Source organism: Panulirus ornatus, chromosome 71, assembly GCF_036320965.1.
Source record: "Panulirus ornatus isolate Po-2019 chromosome 71, ASM3632096v1, whole genome shotgun sequence".
In the NCBI taxonomy this organism is placed as follows: Eukaryota; Metazoa; Arthropoda; class Malacostraca; order Decapoda; family Palinuridae; genus Panulirus; species Panulirus ornatus.
In genome coordinates, this window is record NC_092294.1 from 14,268,511 (window position 1) to 14,287,347 (window position 18,837).

Genomic DNA, 18,837 nt, shown 5'->3' on the forward strand with positions numbered 1-18,837 from the left:
TATTCCTTGCGTGTCATAGAAAGCGACTAAAAGGGGAGGGAGCAGGGGTGCCTGGAAATCCTCCCCTCCCATTTTTTACTTTTCAAAAAGAAGAAAATAAAGGAACAGAATGGGGCCAAGTGAGGATATTCCCTTTAAGGCTCAGTCCTGTGTTCTTACACGACCTCGCAAATGCGGGAAATGGCGAATATGCACGTACTCTCTCTCTCTCTCTCTCTCTCTCTCTCTCTCTCTCTCTCTCTCTCTCTCTCACACACACACACACACACACACACACACACACACATATATATATATATATATATATATATATATATATTATACTTTGTCGCTGTCTCCAGCGTTGGCGAGGTAACACAAGGAAACAGACGAAAGAATGGCCCAACTCACCCACATACACATGTATATATATATATATATATATATATATATATATATATATATATATATATATATATATTATTATTATTATTTTGCTTTGTCGCTGTCTCCCGCGTTTGCGAGGTAGCGTAAGGTAACAGACGAAAGAAATGGGCCAACCCACCCCCATTGACATGTATATACATACACGTCCACACACGCAAATATACATACCCATACATCTCAATGTACACATATATATACACACACAGACAGATACATATATAAACATGCACACAATTCACACTGTCTGCCTTTATTCATTCCCATCGCCATCTCGCCACACATGGAATAACATCCCCTTCCCCCCTCATGTGAGCGAAGTAGCGCTAGGGAAAGACAACAAAGGCCCCATTCGTTCACACTCAGTCTCTAGCTGTCATGCAATAATGCCCGAAACTACAGCTCCCTTTCCACATCCAGGCCCCACACAACTTTTCATGGTTTACCCCAGACGCTTTACGTGCCCTGATTCAATCCATTGACAGCACGTCAACCCCGGTATACCACATCGATCCAATTCACACTATTCCTTGCCCTCCTTTCACCCTCCTCCATGTTCAGGCTCCCGATCACACAAAATCTTTTTCACTCCATCTTTCCACCTCCAATTTGGTCTCCCACGAAATACAGGATTTTGACTCGATATCCTTAATCACCATATAGAATAACACATATTCCCAGATTTTCATTACAATCTGAAGAAGTTGAAAATCTGAGCAAAATATCCAAGGCCTGGGATTTTTCTTGATTTTTTGAAAAAATAGATTTTCCTGAAAATTTCAGCATAGATGTTTTTACGTCTGATGATTGAGAATCTGTGGTCAAAACCCTAAAATTCTTGTAATTAGTGGAGTAATTACCATATTGATATAATTATCATTAATAATAAGTATGTAATTTAGGGCTTAATTTTACTAAATGCAGTCTTTTGACTCGATATCCTTAACCATCATATAGAATAGCACATATTCCCAGATTTTCATTAAAATCTATAGAAGTTAAAATCTGAGCAAAATATTTTCGATTTTTTTGAAAAAATAGATTTTTCTGAATATCAGCATAGATGCTCTTACGTCTGCTGAATAATAATCTGTGGTCAAAATCCTAAAATTCGTGTAATTAGTTGAGTAAATAGCATATTAATACAATTATAATATAAATTTATATTAAGTATGTTATTAAGCGCTTAATTTTACGAAATGCAGTATTTTGACTTGACATCCTTAATCTCCATATAGAATAGAACAAATTCCCAGATTTTCATTAGAATCTGAAGAAGTTGAAAATCTAGCAAAAATTTTTGATTTTTTGAATATATAGATTTTTCTGAAAATTTCAGTATAGATGCTTTTACGTTTGCTGAATAAGAATCTGTGGTCAAAACCTTAAAATTCGTGTAATTAGTCGAGTAGTTAGCACATTACTATAATTATACTTAATATTAAGTATGTAATTAAGCGCTTGATTTTGCGAAATGAAGTCTTTTGACTCGATATCCTTAATTACCACATAGAATAGCTCATATTCCCAGATTTTCATTAAAATCTGAAGAAGTTGAAAATCTGAGTAAGATATTTTTCTTGATTTTTTTGAAAAACTAGATTTTCCTGAAAATTTCAGCATAGATGTTTTTACGCCTGCTGAATAAGAATCTGTGGTCAAAACCTTAAAATTCGTGTAATTAGGTGAGTAATTAGCATATTATTAGTTATAATTAATATTATGTAATTAAGCGCTTAATTTTACGAAATGCAGTGTTTTGACTCGATATCCTTAATCGACATATCAAAAAATCACATATTCCCAGATTTTCATTGAAATCTGAAGAAGTTGAAAATTTGAGAAAAATATTGTCCACGGCCTGGGATTTTTCTTCATTTTTTTGAAAAAATAGATTTTCCTTAAAATTCCAGCATAGATGCTTTTACGTCTGCTGAATGAGAATCTGTGGTCAAAACTTTAAAATTCGTGTAATAAGTCGAGTAATTAGCATATTGATTTAATAATTAATATTAAGAATAATTAAGCGCTTAATTTTACGAAATGCAGTGTTTTGACTCGATATCCTTAACCACCATATAGAATACCACATATTCCCAGATTTTCATTAAAATCTGAAGAAGTTCAAAATCTCAGCAAAATATTATCCAAGGCCTTGCATTTTCTTGATTTTTTGAAAAAATGGATTTTCCTGAAAATTTCGGCATAGATGCTTTTACGTCTGCTAAATGAGAATCTGTGGTCAAAACCTTAAAATTCTTGTAATGAGTTGAGTAATTAGGATATTGATTTAATCATAATTAATATTAAGAATAATGAAGCGCTTAATTTTACGAAATGCAGTGTTTTGACTCGATATCCTTAATCACCATATAGAATAGCACAAATTCCCAGATTTTCATTAAAATCTGAAGAAGTTGAAAATCTGAGCAAAATATTATCCAAGGCCTTGGATTTTTTTGATTTTTCTGAAAAAATAGATTTTCCTGAAATTTTCAGCATAGATGCTTTTACGTCTGATGAATGAGAATCTGTGGTCAAAACCTTAAAATTCGTGTAATTAGTCGAGTAATTAGGATATTGATTTAATTATAATTAATATTAAGAATAATTAAGCGCTTGATTTTGCGAAATGCAGTGTTTTGACTCGATATCTTTAATCACCATATAGAATACCACCTATTCCCAGATTTTCATTAAAATCTGAAGAAGTTGAAAATCTGAGCAAAATATTATCCAAGGCCTTGGATTTTTCTTGATTTTCTTGAAAAAATAAATTTTCTTGAAAATTTCAGCATCGATGCTTTTACGTCTGATGAATGAGAATCTATGGTCAAAACCTTAAAAATTGTTTAATTAGTTAAGTAATTAGGATATTGACTTAATTATAATTAATATTAAGAATAATTAAGTGCTTAATTTTACGAAATGCATCGTTTTGACTCGATATCCTTAATCACCATATAGAATACCACATATTCCCCAAATTTTCATTAAAATCTGAAGAAGTTGAAAATCTGAGCAAAATATTATCCAAGGCCTTGGACTTTTCTTCATTTTTTTGAAAAAATAGATTTTCCTGAAAATGTCAGCATAGATGCTTTAACGTCTGCTGAATAAGAATCTTTGGTCAAAACCCTAAAATTCGTGTAATTAGTCGAGTAATTAGCATATTATTTTTTTATAATTAATATTAAGTATGTAATTAAGCGCTTACTTTTACGAAATGCAGTGTTTTGACTCGATATCCTTAATCACCACATAGAATAATATATCTTCCCAGATTTTCATTAAAATCTGAAGAAGTTGTAAATCTGAGCAAAATATTTAATCTGAGGCCTTGGATTTTTCTTGATTTTCTTGAAAACATAAATTTTCCTGAAAATTTCAGCATGGATGCTTTTACGTCTGCTTAATGAAAATCTTTGGTCAAAACCTTAAAATTCGTGTAATTAGTTAAGTAATTAGGATATTGACTTAATCATAATTAATATTAAGAATATTTAAGCGCTTAATTTTACGAAATGCAGTGTTTTGACTCGATATCCTTAATCACCATATAGAATACCACATATTCCCCAAATTTTCATTAAAATCTGAAAATGTCAGCATAGATGCTTTTACGTCTGCTGAATGAGAATCTGTGGTCAAAACCTTAACATTCGTGTAATTAGTCGAATAATTAGCATGTAGATTTCATTATAAATATTAAGAACAATTAAGCGCTTAATTTTACGAAATGCAGTAATTTGACTCGATATTCTTAATGACTGTATAGAATAGCACATATTCCCAGATTTTCATTAAAATCTGAAGAATTTGAAAATCTCAGCAAAATATTATCCAAGGCCTTGGATTTTTTTTGATTTTTCTGAAAAAATAGATTTTCCTGAAATTTTCAGCATAGATGCTTTTACGTCTGCTGAATGAGAATCTGCGGTCAAAACCTTAAAATTCGTGTAATTATTCGAGTAATTAGCATATTGATTTAATTATAATTAATATTAAGAATAATTAAGCGCTTGATTTTGCGAAATGCAGTGTTTTGACTCGATATCCTTAATCACCATATAGAATACCACCTATTCCCAGATTTTCATTAAAATCTGAAGAAGTTGAAAATCTGAGCAAAATATTATCTAAGGCCTTGGATTTTTCTTCATTTTCTTGAAAAAATAAACTTTCCTGAAAATTTCAGCATCGATGCTTTTACTTTACGTCTGCTGAATGAGAATCTGTCGTCAAAACCTTAAAATTGGTGTAATTAGTTAAGTAATTAGGATATTCACTTAATTATAATTAATATAAAGAATAATTAAGCGCTTAATTTTACGAAATGCATTTTTTTGACTCGATATCCTTAATCACCATATAGAATACCACATATTCCCCAAATTTTCATTAAAATCTGAAGAAGTTGAAAATCTGAGCAAAATGTTATCCAAGGCCTTGGATTTTTCTTGATTTTTCTTATAAAATAGATTTTCCTGAAAATTTCAGCATAGATGCTTTTACGTCTGATGAATGAGAATCTGTGGTCAAAACCTTAAAATTCGTGTAATTAGTGGAGTAATTAGCATATAGTTAAATAAGTATGTAATTAAGCGCTTAATTTTACGAAATGCAGTGGTTTTGCTAGATTTTCAACTTCTTCAGATTTTAATGAAAATCTGGGAATTTGTTCTATTCTATATGGAGATTAAGGATATCAAGTCAAAATACTGCATTTAGTAAAATTAAACGCTTAATAACATATAAATTTATATTATAATTGTATTGATATGCTATTTACTCAACTAATTAATTTTAGGATTTTGACCACAGATTATTATTTAGAAGACGTAAAAGCATTTATGCTGATATTTTCAGAAAAATCTATTTCGAAAAAATGGAAAATATTTTGCTCAGATTTTAACTTCTATAGATTTTAATGAGAATCTGGGAATATTTGCTATTCTAAACAGTCATTAAGAATATCGAGTCAAATTACTGCATTTCGTAAAATTAAGCGCTTAATTGTTTTCAATATTAATTATAATGTAATCTAAGTGCTAATTACTCGACTACACGAATGTTAAGGTTTTGACCACAGATTCTCATTCAGGAGACGTAAAAGCATCTATGCTGACATTTTCAGGAAAATCTATTTTTTCAAAAAATGAAGAAAAATCCCAGGCCTTGGATATTTTGCTCAGATTTTCAACTTCTTCAGATTTCAATGAAAATCTGGGAATATGTGTTATTCATTATGGTGATTAAGGATATCGAGTCAAAATACCGTATTTCGTAAAATTAAGCGCTTAATTACTCTTAAAATCAATTATAATTAAATCAATATGCTAATTACTCGACTAATTACTCGAATTTTAAGGTTTTGACGACAGTAACTATGCTGAAATTTTCAGGAAAGTATATTTTTTTAAAAAAAACGAAGAAAAATCCATGGCCTTGGATAATATTTTGCTCAGATTTTCAACTTTTTCAGATTTTAATGAAAATCTGGGAATATGTGATATTCTGTATGCTGACTAAGGATATCGAGTCAAAACACTGTATTTCGTAAAATTGAGCGCTTAATTATTTTTAAAATTAATTATTAAATCAATATGCTAATTAATGGACTAATTACACGAATTTTAAGGTTTTGACCACAGATTCTCATTCAGCAATCATAAAAGCACCTATGCTGAAATATTCAGGACAATCTATTTTTTCAAAAAAATGAAGAAAATCCAAGAAAAGAAGAAAAATATTTTGCTCAGATTTTCAACTTTTTCAGATTTTAATGAAAATCTGGGAATATGTGATATTCTGTATGGTGACTAAGGATATTGAGTGAAAACACTGCATTTCGTAAAATTAAGCGCTTAATTACATACTTATTATAGCTATTATATGCTAATCACTCGACTGATTATACGAATTTTAAGGTTTTGACCACGGATTCTCATTCATCAGACGTAAAAGCATCTATGCTGAAATTTTCATGAAAATCTATTTTTTAAGAAAAATCAAGAAAAATCCAAGGCCTTGGAATACATTTTCCTCAGATTTTCAACTTCTTCAGATTTTAATGAAAATTTGGGGAATATGTGGTATTCTATATGGTGATTAAGGATATCGAGTCAAAACACTGCATTTCGTAAAATTAAGCGCTTACTTATTCTTGATATTAATTATAATTGTCAATATCCTAATTACTTAACTAATTACACGAATTTTAAGGTTTTAACCAAAGATTCTCATTCAGCAGACGTAAAAGCATTGATGCTGAAATTTTCAGCAAAATTTATTTTTTCAAGAAAATTCAGAAAAATCCAAGGCCTTAGATAATAATTTGCTAAGATTTTCAACTTTTTCAGATTTTAATGAAAATCTGGGAATATATGGTATTCTATATGGTGATTAAGGATATCAAGTCAAAACACTCCATTTCGTAAAAGTAAGCGCTTAATTAACTACTTAATATTAATTATAAATATAATATGCTAATTACTCGACTAATTACACGAATTTTAGGGTTTTGACCACAGATTCTTATTCAGCAGACGTAAAAGCATCTATGCTGAAATTTTCAGGAAAATCTATTTTTCAAAAAAATGAAGAAAAATCCAAGGCCTTGGATATTTTGCTCAGATTTTAACTTCTTCAGATTTTAATGAAAATCTGGGAATATGTGATATTCTATATGGTGATTAAGGATATAGAGTCAAAACACTGCATTTTGTAAAATTGAGCGTTTAATTATTCATAAAATTAATTATAATTAAAGCAATATGCGAATTATTCGACTAATTACACGAATTTTAAGGTTTTGACCACAGATTCTCATTCAGCAATCGTAAAAGCACCTATGCTGAAAATTTCAGGAAATTTATTTTTTCAAAAAAATGAAGAAAAATCCAAGGCCTTGGATAATATTTTGCTCAGATTTTCAACTTTTTCAGATTTTAACGAAAATCTGGGAATACGTGATATTCTGTATGGTGACTAAGGATATTGAGTGAAAACACTGCATTTCGTAAAATTAAGCGCTTAATTACATACTTAATATTAATTATAACTATAATATGCTAATTACTCGACTAATTACACGAATTTTAAGGTTTTGACCATATATTCTTATTCAGCAGACGTAAAAGCATCTATGTTGAAAATTCCAGGAAAATCTATTATTTCAGAAAAATCAAGAAAAATCCAAGGCCTTGGATAATATTTTCCTCAGATTTTAAACTTTTTCAGATTTTAATGAAAAACTGGGAATATGTGATATTCTGTATGGTGACTAAGGATATTGAGTCAAAACACTGCATTTCGTAAAATTAAGCGCTTAATTACATACTTAATATTAATTATAATTATAATATGCTAATTACTCGACTAATTACACGAATTTTAAGGTTTTGAAAACAGATTTACATTCAGCAGACGTAAAAGCATCTATGCTGAAATTTCCAGGAAAATCTATTATTTCAGAAAAATCAAGAAAAATCCAAGGCCTTGGATAATATTTTGCTCAGATTTTCAACTTCTTCAGATTTTAATGAAAATTTGGGGAATATGCGGTATTCTATATGGTGATTAAGGATATCGAGTCAAAAAACTGTATTTCGTAAAATTAAGCGCTTAATTATTCTTAATATTAATCATAATTAAGTCAATATCCTAATTACTTGACTAATTACACGAATTTAGAGGTTTTTTTAAGGTTTTGACCACAGATTCTCATTCAGCAGGCGTAAAAGCATCAATGCTTAAATTTTCAGGAATATTTATTTTTTCAAGAAAATCAAGAAAAATCCAAGGCCTTGGATAATATTTTGCTCAGATTTTCAACTTCTTCAGATTTTAATGAAAATCTGGGAATATATGGTATTCTATATGGTGATTAAGGATATCGAGTCAAAACACTGCATTTCGTAAAAGTAAGTGCTTAATTACATACTTAATATTAATTATAAATATAATATGCTAATTATTCCACTAATTACACGAATTTTAGGGTTTTGACCACAGATTCTTATTCAGCAGACGTTAAAGCATCTATGCTGAAAATTTCAGGAAAATCTATTTTTTCAAAAAAATGAAGAAAATCCTATGCCTTGGATATTTTGCTCAGATTTTCAACTTCTTCAGATTTTAATGAAAATCTGGGAATATATGGTATTTTATATGGTGATTAAGGATATCGAGTCAAAGCACTGCATTTCGTAAAAGTAAGCGCTTAATTACATACTTAATATTAATTATAAATATATGCTAATTACTCCACTAATTACATGAATTTTAGGGTTTTGACCACAGATTCTTATTCAGCAGACGTAAAAGCATCTATGCTGAAATTTTCAGGAAAATCTATTTTTCCAAAAAAATGAAGAAAAATCCAAGGCCTTGGATATTTTGCTCAGATTTTAACTTCTTCAGATTTTAATGAAAATCTGGGAATATGTGATATTCTATATGGTGATTAAGGATATAGAGTCAAAACACTGCATTTTGTAAAATTGAGCGTTTAATTATTCATAAAATTAATTATAATTAAAGCAATATGCGAATTATTCGACTAATTACACGAATTTTAAGGTTTTGACCACAGATTCTCATTCAGCAATCGTAAAAGCACCTATGCTGAAAATTTCAGGGAAATTTATTTTTTCAAAAAAATGAAGAAAAATCCAAGGCCTTGGATAATATTTTGCTCAGATTTTCAACTTTTTCAGATTTTAACGAAAATCTGGGAATACGTGATATTCTGTATGGTGACTAAGGATATTGAGTGAAAACACTGCATTTCGTAAAATTAAGCGCTTAATTACATACTTAATATTAATTATAACTATAATATGCTAATTACTCGACTAATTACACGAATTTTAAGGTTTTGACCATATGTTCTTATTCAGCAGACGTAAAAGCATCTATGTTGAAATTTCCAGGAAAATCTATTATTTCAGAAAAATCAAGAAAAATCCAAGGCCTTGGATAATATTTTCCTCAGATTTTAAACTTTTTCAGATTTTAATGAAAATCTGGGAATATGTGATATTCTGTATGGTGACTAAGGATATTGAGTCAAAACACTGCATTTCGTAAAATTAAGCGCTTAATTACATACTTAATATTAATTATAATTATAATATGCTAATTACTCGACTAATTACACGAATTTTAAGGTTTTGAAAACAGATTTACATTCAGCAGACGTAAAAGCATCTATGCTGAAATTTCCAGGAAAATCTATTATTTCAGAAAAATCAAGAAAAATCCAAGGCCTTGGATAATATTTTGCTCAGATTTTCAACTTCTTCAGATTTTAATGAAAATTTGGGGAATATGCGGTATTCTATATGGTGATTAAGGATATCGAGTCAAAAAACTGTATTTCGTAAAATTAAGCGCTTAATTATTCTTAATATTAATCATAATTAAGTCAATATCCTAATTACTTGACTAATTACACGAGTTTTAAGGTTTTTTTAAGGTTTTGACCACAGATTCTCATTCAGCAGGCGTAAAAGCATCAATGCTTAAATTTTCAGGAATATTTATTTTTTCAAGAAAATCAAGAAAAATCCAAGGCCTTGGATAATATTTTGCTCAGATTTTCAACTTCTTCAGATTTTAATGAAAATCTGGGAATATATGGTATTCTATATGGTGATTAAGGATATCGAGTCAAAACACTGCATTTCGTAAAAGTAAGTGCTTAATTACATACTTAATATTAATTATAAATATAATATGCTAATTATTCCACTAATTACACGAATTTTAGGGTTTTGACCACAGATTCTTATTCAGCAGACGTTAAAGCATCTATGCTGAAAATTTCAGGAAAATCTATTTTTTCAAAAAAATGAAGAAAAATCCTAGGCCTTGGATATTTTGCTCAGATTTTCAACTTCTTCAGATTTTAATGAAAATCTGGGAATATATGGTATTTTATATGGTGATTAAGGATATCGAGTCAAAACACTGCATTTCGTAAAAGTAAGCGCTTAATTACATACTTAATATTAATTATAAATATAATATGCTAATTACTCCACTAATTACATGAATTTTAGGGTTTTGACCACAGATTCTTATTCAGCAGACGTTAAAGCATCTATGCTGAAATTTTCAGGAAAATCTATATTAAAAAAAAATGAAGAAAAATCCAAGGCCTTGGATAATATTTTGCTCAGATTTTCAACTTCTTCAGATTTTAATGAATATCTGGGAATATTTGGTATTCTATATGGTGATTAAGGATATCGAGTCAAAACACTGCATTTCGTAAAAGTAAGCGCTTAATTACATACTTAATATTAATTATAAATATAATATGCTAATTACTCCACTAATTACACGAATTTTAGGGTTTTGACCACAGATTCTTATTCAGCAGACGTAAAAGCATCTATGCTGAAATTTTCAGGAAAATCTATTTTTTCAGAAAAATGAAGAAAAATCCAAGGCCTTGGATATTTTGCTGAGATTTTAACTTCTTCAGATTTTAATGACAATCTGGGAATATGTGATATTCTATATGGTGATTAAGGATATAGAGTCAAAACACTGCATTTTGTAAAATTGAGCGTTTAATTATTCATAAAATTAATTATAATTAAAGCAATATGCGAATTATTCGACTAATTACACGAATTTTAAGGTTTTGACCACAGATTCTCATTCAGGAATCGTAAAAGCACCTATGCTGAAATTTTCAGGAAAATTTATTTTTTCAAAAAAATGAAGAAAAATCCAAGGCCTTGGATAATATTTTGCTCAGATTTTCAACTTTTTCAGATTTTAACGAAAATCTGGGAATATGTGATATTCTGTATGGTGACTAAGGATATTGAGTGAAAACACTGCATTTCGTAAAATTAAGCGCTTAATTACATACTTAATATTAATTATAACTATAATATGCTAATTACTCGACTAATTACACGAATTTTAAGGTTTTGACCATATGTTCTTATTCAGCAGACGTAAAAGCATCTATGTTGAAATTTCCAGGAAAATCTATTATTTCAGAAAAATCAAGAAAAATCCAAGGCCTTGGATAATATTTTCCTCAGATTTTCAACTTCTTCAGATTTTAATGAAAATCTGGGAATATATGGTATTCTATATGGTGATTAAGGATATCGAGTCAAAATACTGCATTTCGTAAAATTAAGCGCTTAATTACATACTTAATATTAATTATAAATATAATATGCTAATTACTCGACTAATTACACGAATTTTTAGGGTTTTGACCACAGATTCTTATTCAGCAGACGTAAAAGCATCTATGCTGAAATTTTCAGGAAAATCTATTTTTTCAGAAAAATCAAGAAAAATCCAAGGCCTTGGATAATATTTTGCTCAGATTTTCAACTTCTTCAGATTTTAATGAAAATCTGGGAATATATGGTATTCTATATGGTGATTAAGGATATCGAGTCAAAACACTGCATTTCGTAAAAGTAAGCGCTTAATTACATACTTAATATTAATTATAAATATAATATGCTAATTACTCCACTAATTACACGAATTTTAGGGTTTTGACCACAGATTCTTATTCAGCAGACGTAAAAGCATCTATGCTGAAATTTCAGGAAAATCTATTTTTTCAAAAAAATGAAGAAAAATCCAAGGCCTTGGATATTTTGCTCAGATTATCAACTTCTTCAGATTTTAATGACAATCTGGGAATATGTGATATTCTATATGGTGATTAAGGATATAGAGTCAAAACACTGCATTTTGTAAAATTGAGCGTTTAATTATTCATAAAATTAATTATAATTAAAGCAATATGCGAATTATTCGACTAATTACACGAATTTTAAGGTTTTGACCACAGATTCTCATTCAGGAATCGTAAAAGCACCTATGCTGAAATTTTCAGGAAAATTTACTTTTTCAAAAAAATGAAGAAAAATCCAAGGCCTTGGATAATATTTTGCTCAGATTTTCAACTTTTTCAGATTTTAACGAAAATCTGGGAATATGTGATATTCTGTATGGTGACTAAGGATATTGAGTGAAAACACTGCATTTCGTAAAATTAAGCGCTTAATTACATACTTAATATTAATTATAACTATAATATGCTAATTACTCGACTAATTACACGAATTTTAAGGTTTTGACCATATGTTCTTATTCAGCAGACGTAAAAGCATCTATGTTGAAATTTCCAGGAAAATCTATTATTTCAGAAAAATCAAGAAAAATCCAAGGCCTTGGATAATATTTTCCTCAGATTTTAAACTTTTTCAGATTTTAATGAAAATCTGGGAATATGTGATATTCTGTATGGTGACTAAGGATATTGAGTCAAAACACTGCATTTCGTAAAATTAAGCGCTTAATTACATACTTAATATTAATTATAACTATAATATGCTAATTACTCGACTAATTACACGAATTTCAAGGTTTTGAAAACAGATTTACATTCAGCAGACGTAAAAGCATCTATGCTGAAATTTCCAGGAAAATCTATTATTTCAGAAAAATCAAGAAAAATCCAAGGCCTTGGATAATATTTTGCTCAGATTTTCAACTTCTTCAGATTTTAATGAAAATTTGGGGAATATGCGGTATTCTATATGGTGATTAAGGATATCGAGTCAAAAAACTGTATTTCGTAAAATTAAGCGCTTAATTATTCTTAATATTAATCATAATTAAGTCAATATCCTAATTACTTGACTAATTACACGAATTTAGAGGTTTTTTTAAGGTTTTGATCACAGATTCTCATTCAGCAGGCGTAAAAGCATCAATGCTTAAATTTTCAGGAATATTTATTTTTTCAAGAAAATCAAGAAAAATCCAAGGCCTTGGATAATATTTTGCTCAGATTTTCAACTTCTTCAGATTTTAATGAAAATCTGGGAATATATGGTATTCTATATGGTGATTAAGGATATCGAGTCAAAACACTGCATTTCGTAAAAGTAAGTGCTTAATTACATACTTAATATTAATTATAAATATAATATGCTAATTATTCCACTAATTACACGAATTTTAGGGTTTTGACCACAGATTCTTATTCAGCAGACGTTAAAGCATCTATGCTGAAAATTTCAGGAAAATCTATTTTTTCAAAAAAATGAAGAAAAATCCTAGGCCTTGGATATTTTGCTCAGATTTTCAACTTCTTCAGATTTTAATGAAAATCTGGGAATATATGGTATTTTATATGGTGATTAAGGATATCGAGTCAAAACACTGCATTTCGTAAAAGTAAGCGCTTAATTACATACTTAATATTAATTATAAATATAATATGCTAATTACTCCACTAATTACATGAATTTTAGGGTTTTGACCACAGATTCTTATTCAGCAGACGTTAAAGCATCTATGCTGAAATTTTCAGGAAAATCTATATTAAAAAAAAATGAAGAAAAATCCAAGGCCTTGGATAATATTTTGCTCAGATTTTCAACTTCTTCAGATTTTAATGAATATCTGGGAATATTTGGTATTCTATATGGTGATTAAGGATATCGAGTCAAAACACTGCATTTCGTAAAAGTGAGCGCTTAATTACATACTTAATATTAATTATAAATATATGCTAATTACTCCACTAATTACACGAATTTTAGGGTTTTGACCACAGATTCTTATTCAGCAGACGTAAAAGCATCTATGCTGAAATTTTCAGGAAAATCTATTTTTTCAAAAAAATGAAGAAAATCCAAGGCCTTGGATATATTTTGCTCAGATTTTCAACTTCTTCAGATTTTAATGACAATCTGGGAATATGTGATATTCTATATGGTGATTAAGGATATAGAGTCAAAACACTGCTTTTTGTAAAATTGAGCGTTTAATTATTCATAAAATTAATTATAATTAAAGCAATATGCGAATTATTCGACTAATTACACGAATTTTAAGGTTTTGACCACAGATTCTCATTCAGCAATCGTAAAAGCACCTATGCTGAAATTTTCAGGAAAATTTATTTTTCAAAAAAATGAAGAAAAATCCAAGGCCTTGGATAATATTTTCCTCAGATTTTCAACTTTTTCAGATTTTAATGAAAATCTGGGAATATGTGATATTCTGTATGGTGACTAAGGATATTGAGTCAAAACACTGCATTTCGTAAAATTAAGCGCTTAATTACATACTTAATATTAATTATAACTATAATATGCTAATTACTCGACTAATTACACGAATTTTAAGGTTTTGACCACAGATTTACATTCAGCAGACGTAAAAGCATCTATGCTGAAATTTCCAGGAAAATCTATTATTTCAGAAAAATCAAGAAAAATCCAAGGCCTTGGATAATATTTTGCTCAGATTATCAACTTCTTCAGATTTTAATGAAAATCTGGGAATATGTGATATTCTATATGGTGATTAAGGATATAGAGTCAAAACACTGTATTTTGTAAAATTGAGCGCTTAATTACTTCTTAATATTAATTATAACTATAATATGCTAATTACTCGACTAATTACACGAATTTTAAGGTTTTGACCACAGATTCTCATTCAGCAGACGTAAAAGCATCAATGCTGAAATTTTCAGGAATATTTATTTTTTCAAGAAAATCAAGAAAAATCCAAGGCCTTGGATAATATTTTGCTCAGATTTTCAACTTCTTTCAGATTTAATGAAAATCTGGGAATATATGGTATTCTATATGGTGATTAAGGATATCGAGTCAAAACACTGCATTTCGTAAAAGTAAGCGCTTAATTACATACTTAATATTAATTATAATATAATATGCTAATTACTCCACTAATTACATGAATTTTAGGGTTTTGACCACAGATTCTTATTCAGCAGACGTTAAAGCATCTATGCTGAAATTTTCAGGAAAATCTATATTTTCAAAAAAATGAAGAAAAATCCAAGGCCTTGGATAATATTTTGCTCAGAATTTCAACTTCTTCAGATTTTAATGAAAATCTGGGAATATTTGGTATTCTATATGGTGATTAAGGATATCGAGTCAAAACACTGCATTTCGTAAAAGTAAGAGCTTAATTACATACTTAATATTAATTATAAATATAATATGCTAATTACTCCACTAATTACATGAATTTTAGGGTTTTGAAAACAGATTTACATTCAGCAGACGTAAAAGCATCTATGCTGAAATTTCCAGGAAAATCTATTATTTCAGAAAAATCAAGAAAAATCCAAGGCCTTGGATAATATTTTGCTCAGATTTTCAACTTCTTCAGATTTTAATGAAATTTGGGGAATATGCGGTATTCTATATGGTGATTAAGGATATCGAGTCAAAAAACTGTATTTCGTAAAATTAAGCGCTTAATTATTCTTAATATTAATCATAATTAAGTCAATATCCTAATTACTTGACTAATTACACGAATTTTAAGGTTTTTTTAAGGTTTTGACCACAGATTCTCATTCATCAAGAAAATCAAGAAAAATCCAAGGCCTTGGATAATATTTTGCTCAGATTTTCAACTTCTTCAGATTTTAATGAAAATCTGGGAATATATGGTATTCTATATGGTGATTAAGGATATCGAGTCAAAACACTGCATTTCGTAAAAGTAAGTGCTTAATTACATACTTAATATTAATTATAAATATAATATGCTAATTATTCCACTAATTACACGAATTTTAGGGTTTTGACCACAGATTCTTATTCAGCAGACGTTAAAGCATCTATGCTGAAAATTTCAGGAAAATCTATTTTTTCAAAAAAATGAAGAAAAATCCTAGGCCTTGGATATATTTTGCTCAGATTTTCAACTTCTTCAGATTTTAATGAAAATCTGGGAATATATGGTATTTTATATGGTGATTAAGGATATCGAGTCAAAACACTGCATTTCGTAAAAGTAAGCGCTTAATTACATACTTAATATTAATTATAAACATAATATGCTAATTACTCCACTAATTACATGAATTTTAGGGTTTTGACCACAGATTCTTATTCAGCAGACGTTAAAGCATCTATGCTGAAATTTTCAGGAAAATCTATATTTAAAAAAAATGAAGAAAAATCCAAGGCCTTGGATAATATTTTGCTCAGATTTTCAACTTCTTCAGATTTTAATGAATATCTGGGAATATTTGGTATTCTATATGGTGATTAAGGATATCGAGTCAAAACACTGCATTTCGTAAAAGTAAGCGCTTAATTACATACTTAATATTAATTATAAATATAATATGCTAATTACTCCACTAATTACACGAATTTTAGGGTTTTGACCACAGATTCTTATTCAGCAGACGTAAAAGCATCTATGCTGAAATTTTCAGGAAAATCTATTTTTTCAAAAAAATGAAGAAAAATCCAAGGCCTTGGATATTTTGCTCAGATTATCAACTTCTTCAGATTTTAATGACAATCTGGGAATATGTGATATTCTATATGGTGATTAAGGATATAGAGTCAAAACACTGCATTTTGTAAAATTGAGCGTTTAATTATTCATAAAATTAATTATAATTAAAGCAATATGCGAATTATTCGACTAATTACACGAATTTTAAGGTTTTGACCACAGATTCTCATTCAGCAATCGTAAAAGCACCTATGCTGAAAATTTCAGGAAAATTTATTTTTTCAAAAAAATGAAGAAAAATCCAAGGCCTTGGATAATATTTTGCTCAGATTTTCAACTTTTTCAGATTTTAACGAAAATCTGGGAATATGTGATATTCTGTATGGTGACTAAGGATATTGAGTGAAAACACTGCATTTCGTAAAATTAAGCGCTTAATTACATACTTAATATTAATTATAACTATAATATGCTAATTACTCGACTAATTACACGAATTTTAAGGTTTTGACCATATGTTCTTATTCAGCAGACGTAAAAGCATCTATGTTGAAATTTCCAGGAAAATCTATTATTTCAGAAAAATCAAGAAAAATCCAAGGCCTTGGATAATATTTTCCTCAGATTTTAAACTTTTTCAGATTTTAATGAAAATCTGGGAATATGTGATATTCTGTATGGTGACTAAGGATATTGAGTCAAAACACTGCATTTCGTAAAATTAAGCGCTTAATTACATACTTAATATTAATTATAACTATAATATGCTAATTACTCGACTAATTACACGAATTTTAAGGTTTTGAAAACAGATTTACATTCAGCAGACGTAAAAGCATCTATGCTGAAATTTCCAGGAAAATCTATTATTTCAGAAAAATCAAGAAAAAGCCAAGGCCTTGGATAATATTTTGCTCAGATTTTCAACATCTTCAGATTTTAATGAAAATCTGGGAATATATGGTATTCTATATGGTGATTAAGGATATCGAGTCAAAACACTGCATTTCGTAAAATTGAGCGCTTAATTATTCTTAATATTAATCATAATTAAGTCAATATCCTAATTACTTGACTAATTACACGAATTTTAAGGTTTTGACCACAGATTCTCATTCAGCAGGCGTAAAAGCATCAATGCTTAAATTTTCAGGAATATTTATTTTTTCAAGAAAATCAAGAAAAATCCAAGGCCTTGGATAATATTTTGCTCAGATTTTCAACTTCTTCAGATTTTAATGAAAATCTGGGAATATATGGTATTCTATATGGTGATTAAGGATATCGAGTCAAAACACTGCATTTCGTAAAAGTAAGTGCTTAATTACATACTTAATATTAATTATAAATATAATATGCTAATTATTCCACTAATTACACGAATTTTAGGGTTTTGACCACAGATTCTTATTCAGCAGACGTTAAAGCATCTATGCTGAAAATTTCAGGAAAATCTATTTTTTCAAAAAAATGAAGAAAAATCCTAGGCCTTGGATATTTTGCTCAGATTTTCAACTTCTTCAGATTTTAATGAAAATCTGGGAATATATGGTATGTATTCTATATGGTGATTAAGGATATCGAGTCAAAACACTGCATTTCGTAAAAGTAAGTGCTTAATTACATACTTAATATTAATTATAAATATAATATGCTAATTACTCCACTAATTACACGAATTTTAGGGTTTTGACCACAGATTCTTATTCAGCAGACGTTAAAGCATCTATGCTGAAATTTTCAGGAAAATCTATTTTTTCAAAAAAATGAAGAAAAATCCAAGGCCTTGCCAAGATAATATTTTGCTCAGATTTTCAACTTCTTCAGATTTTAATGAAAATCTGGGAATATGTGATATTCTATATGGTGATTAAGGATATCGAGTCAAAACACTGTATTTGTAAAATTGAGCGTTTAATTATTCTTAAAATTAATTATAATTAAAGCAATATGCGAATTATTCGACTAATTACACGAATTTTAGGGTTTTGACCACAGATTCTCATTCAGCAATCGTAAAAGCACCTATGCTGAAATTTTCAGGAAAATTTATTTTTCAAAAAAATGAAGAAAAATCCAAGGCCTTGGATAATATTTTGCTCAGATTTT

At 28.9% G+C, this 18,837-nt stretch overlaps 1 protein-coding gene across 1 annotated transcript in view; it reads right to left on the reverse strand.

The window, feature by feature from the left end:
- The window catches only part of LOC139747971 (uncharacterized), a 69,237-nt gene that overhangs the window by 8,000 nt on the left and 42,400 nt on the right, over positions 1-18,837 (reverse strand). The window lies entirely within an intron of this gene.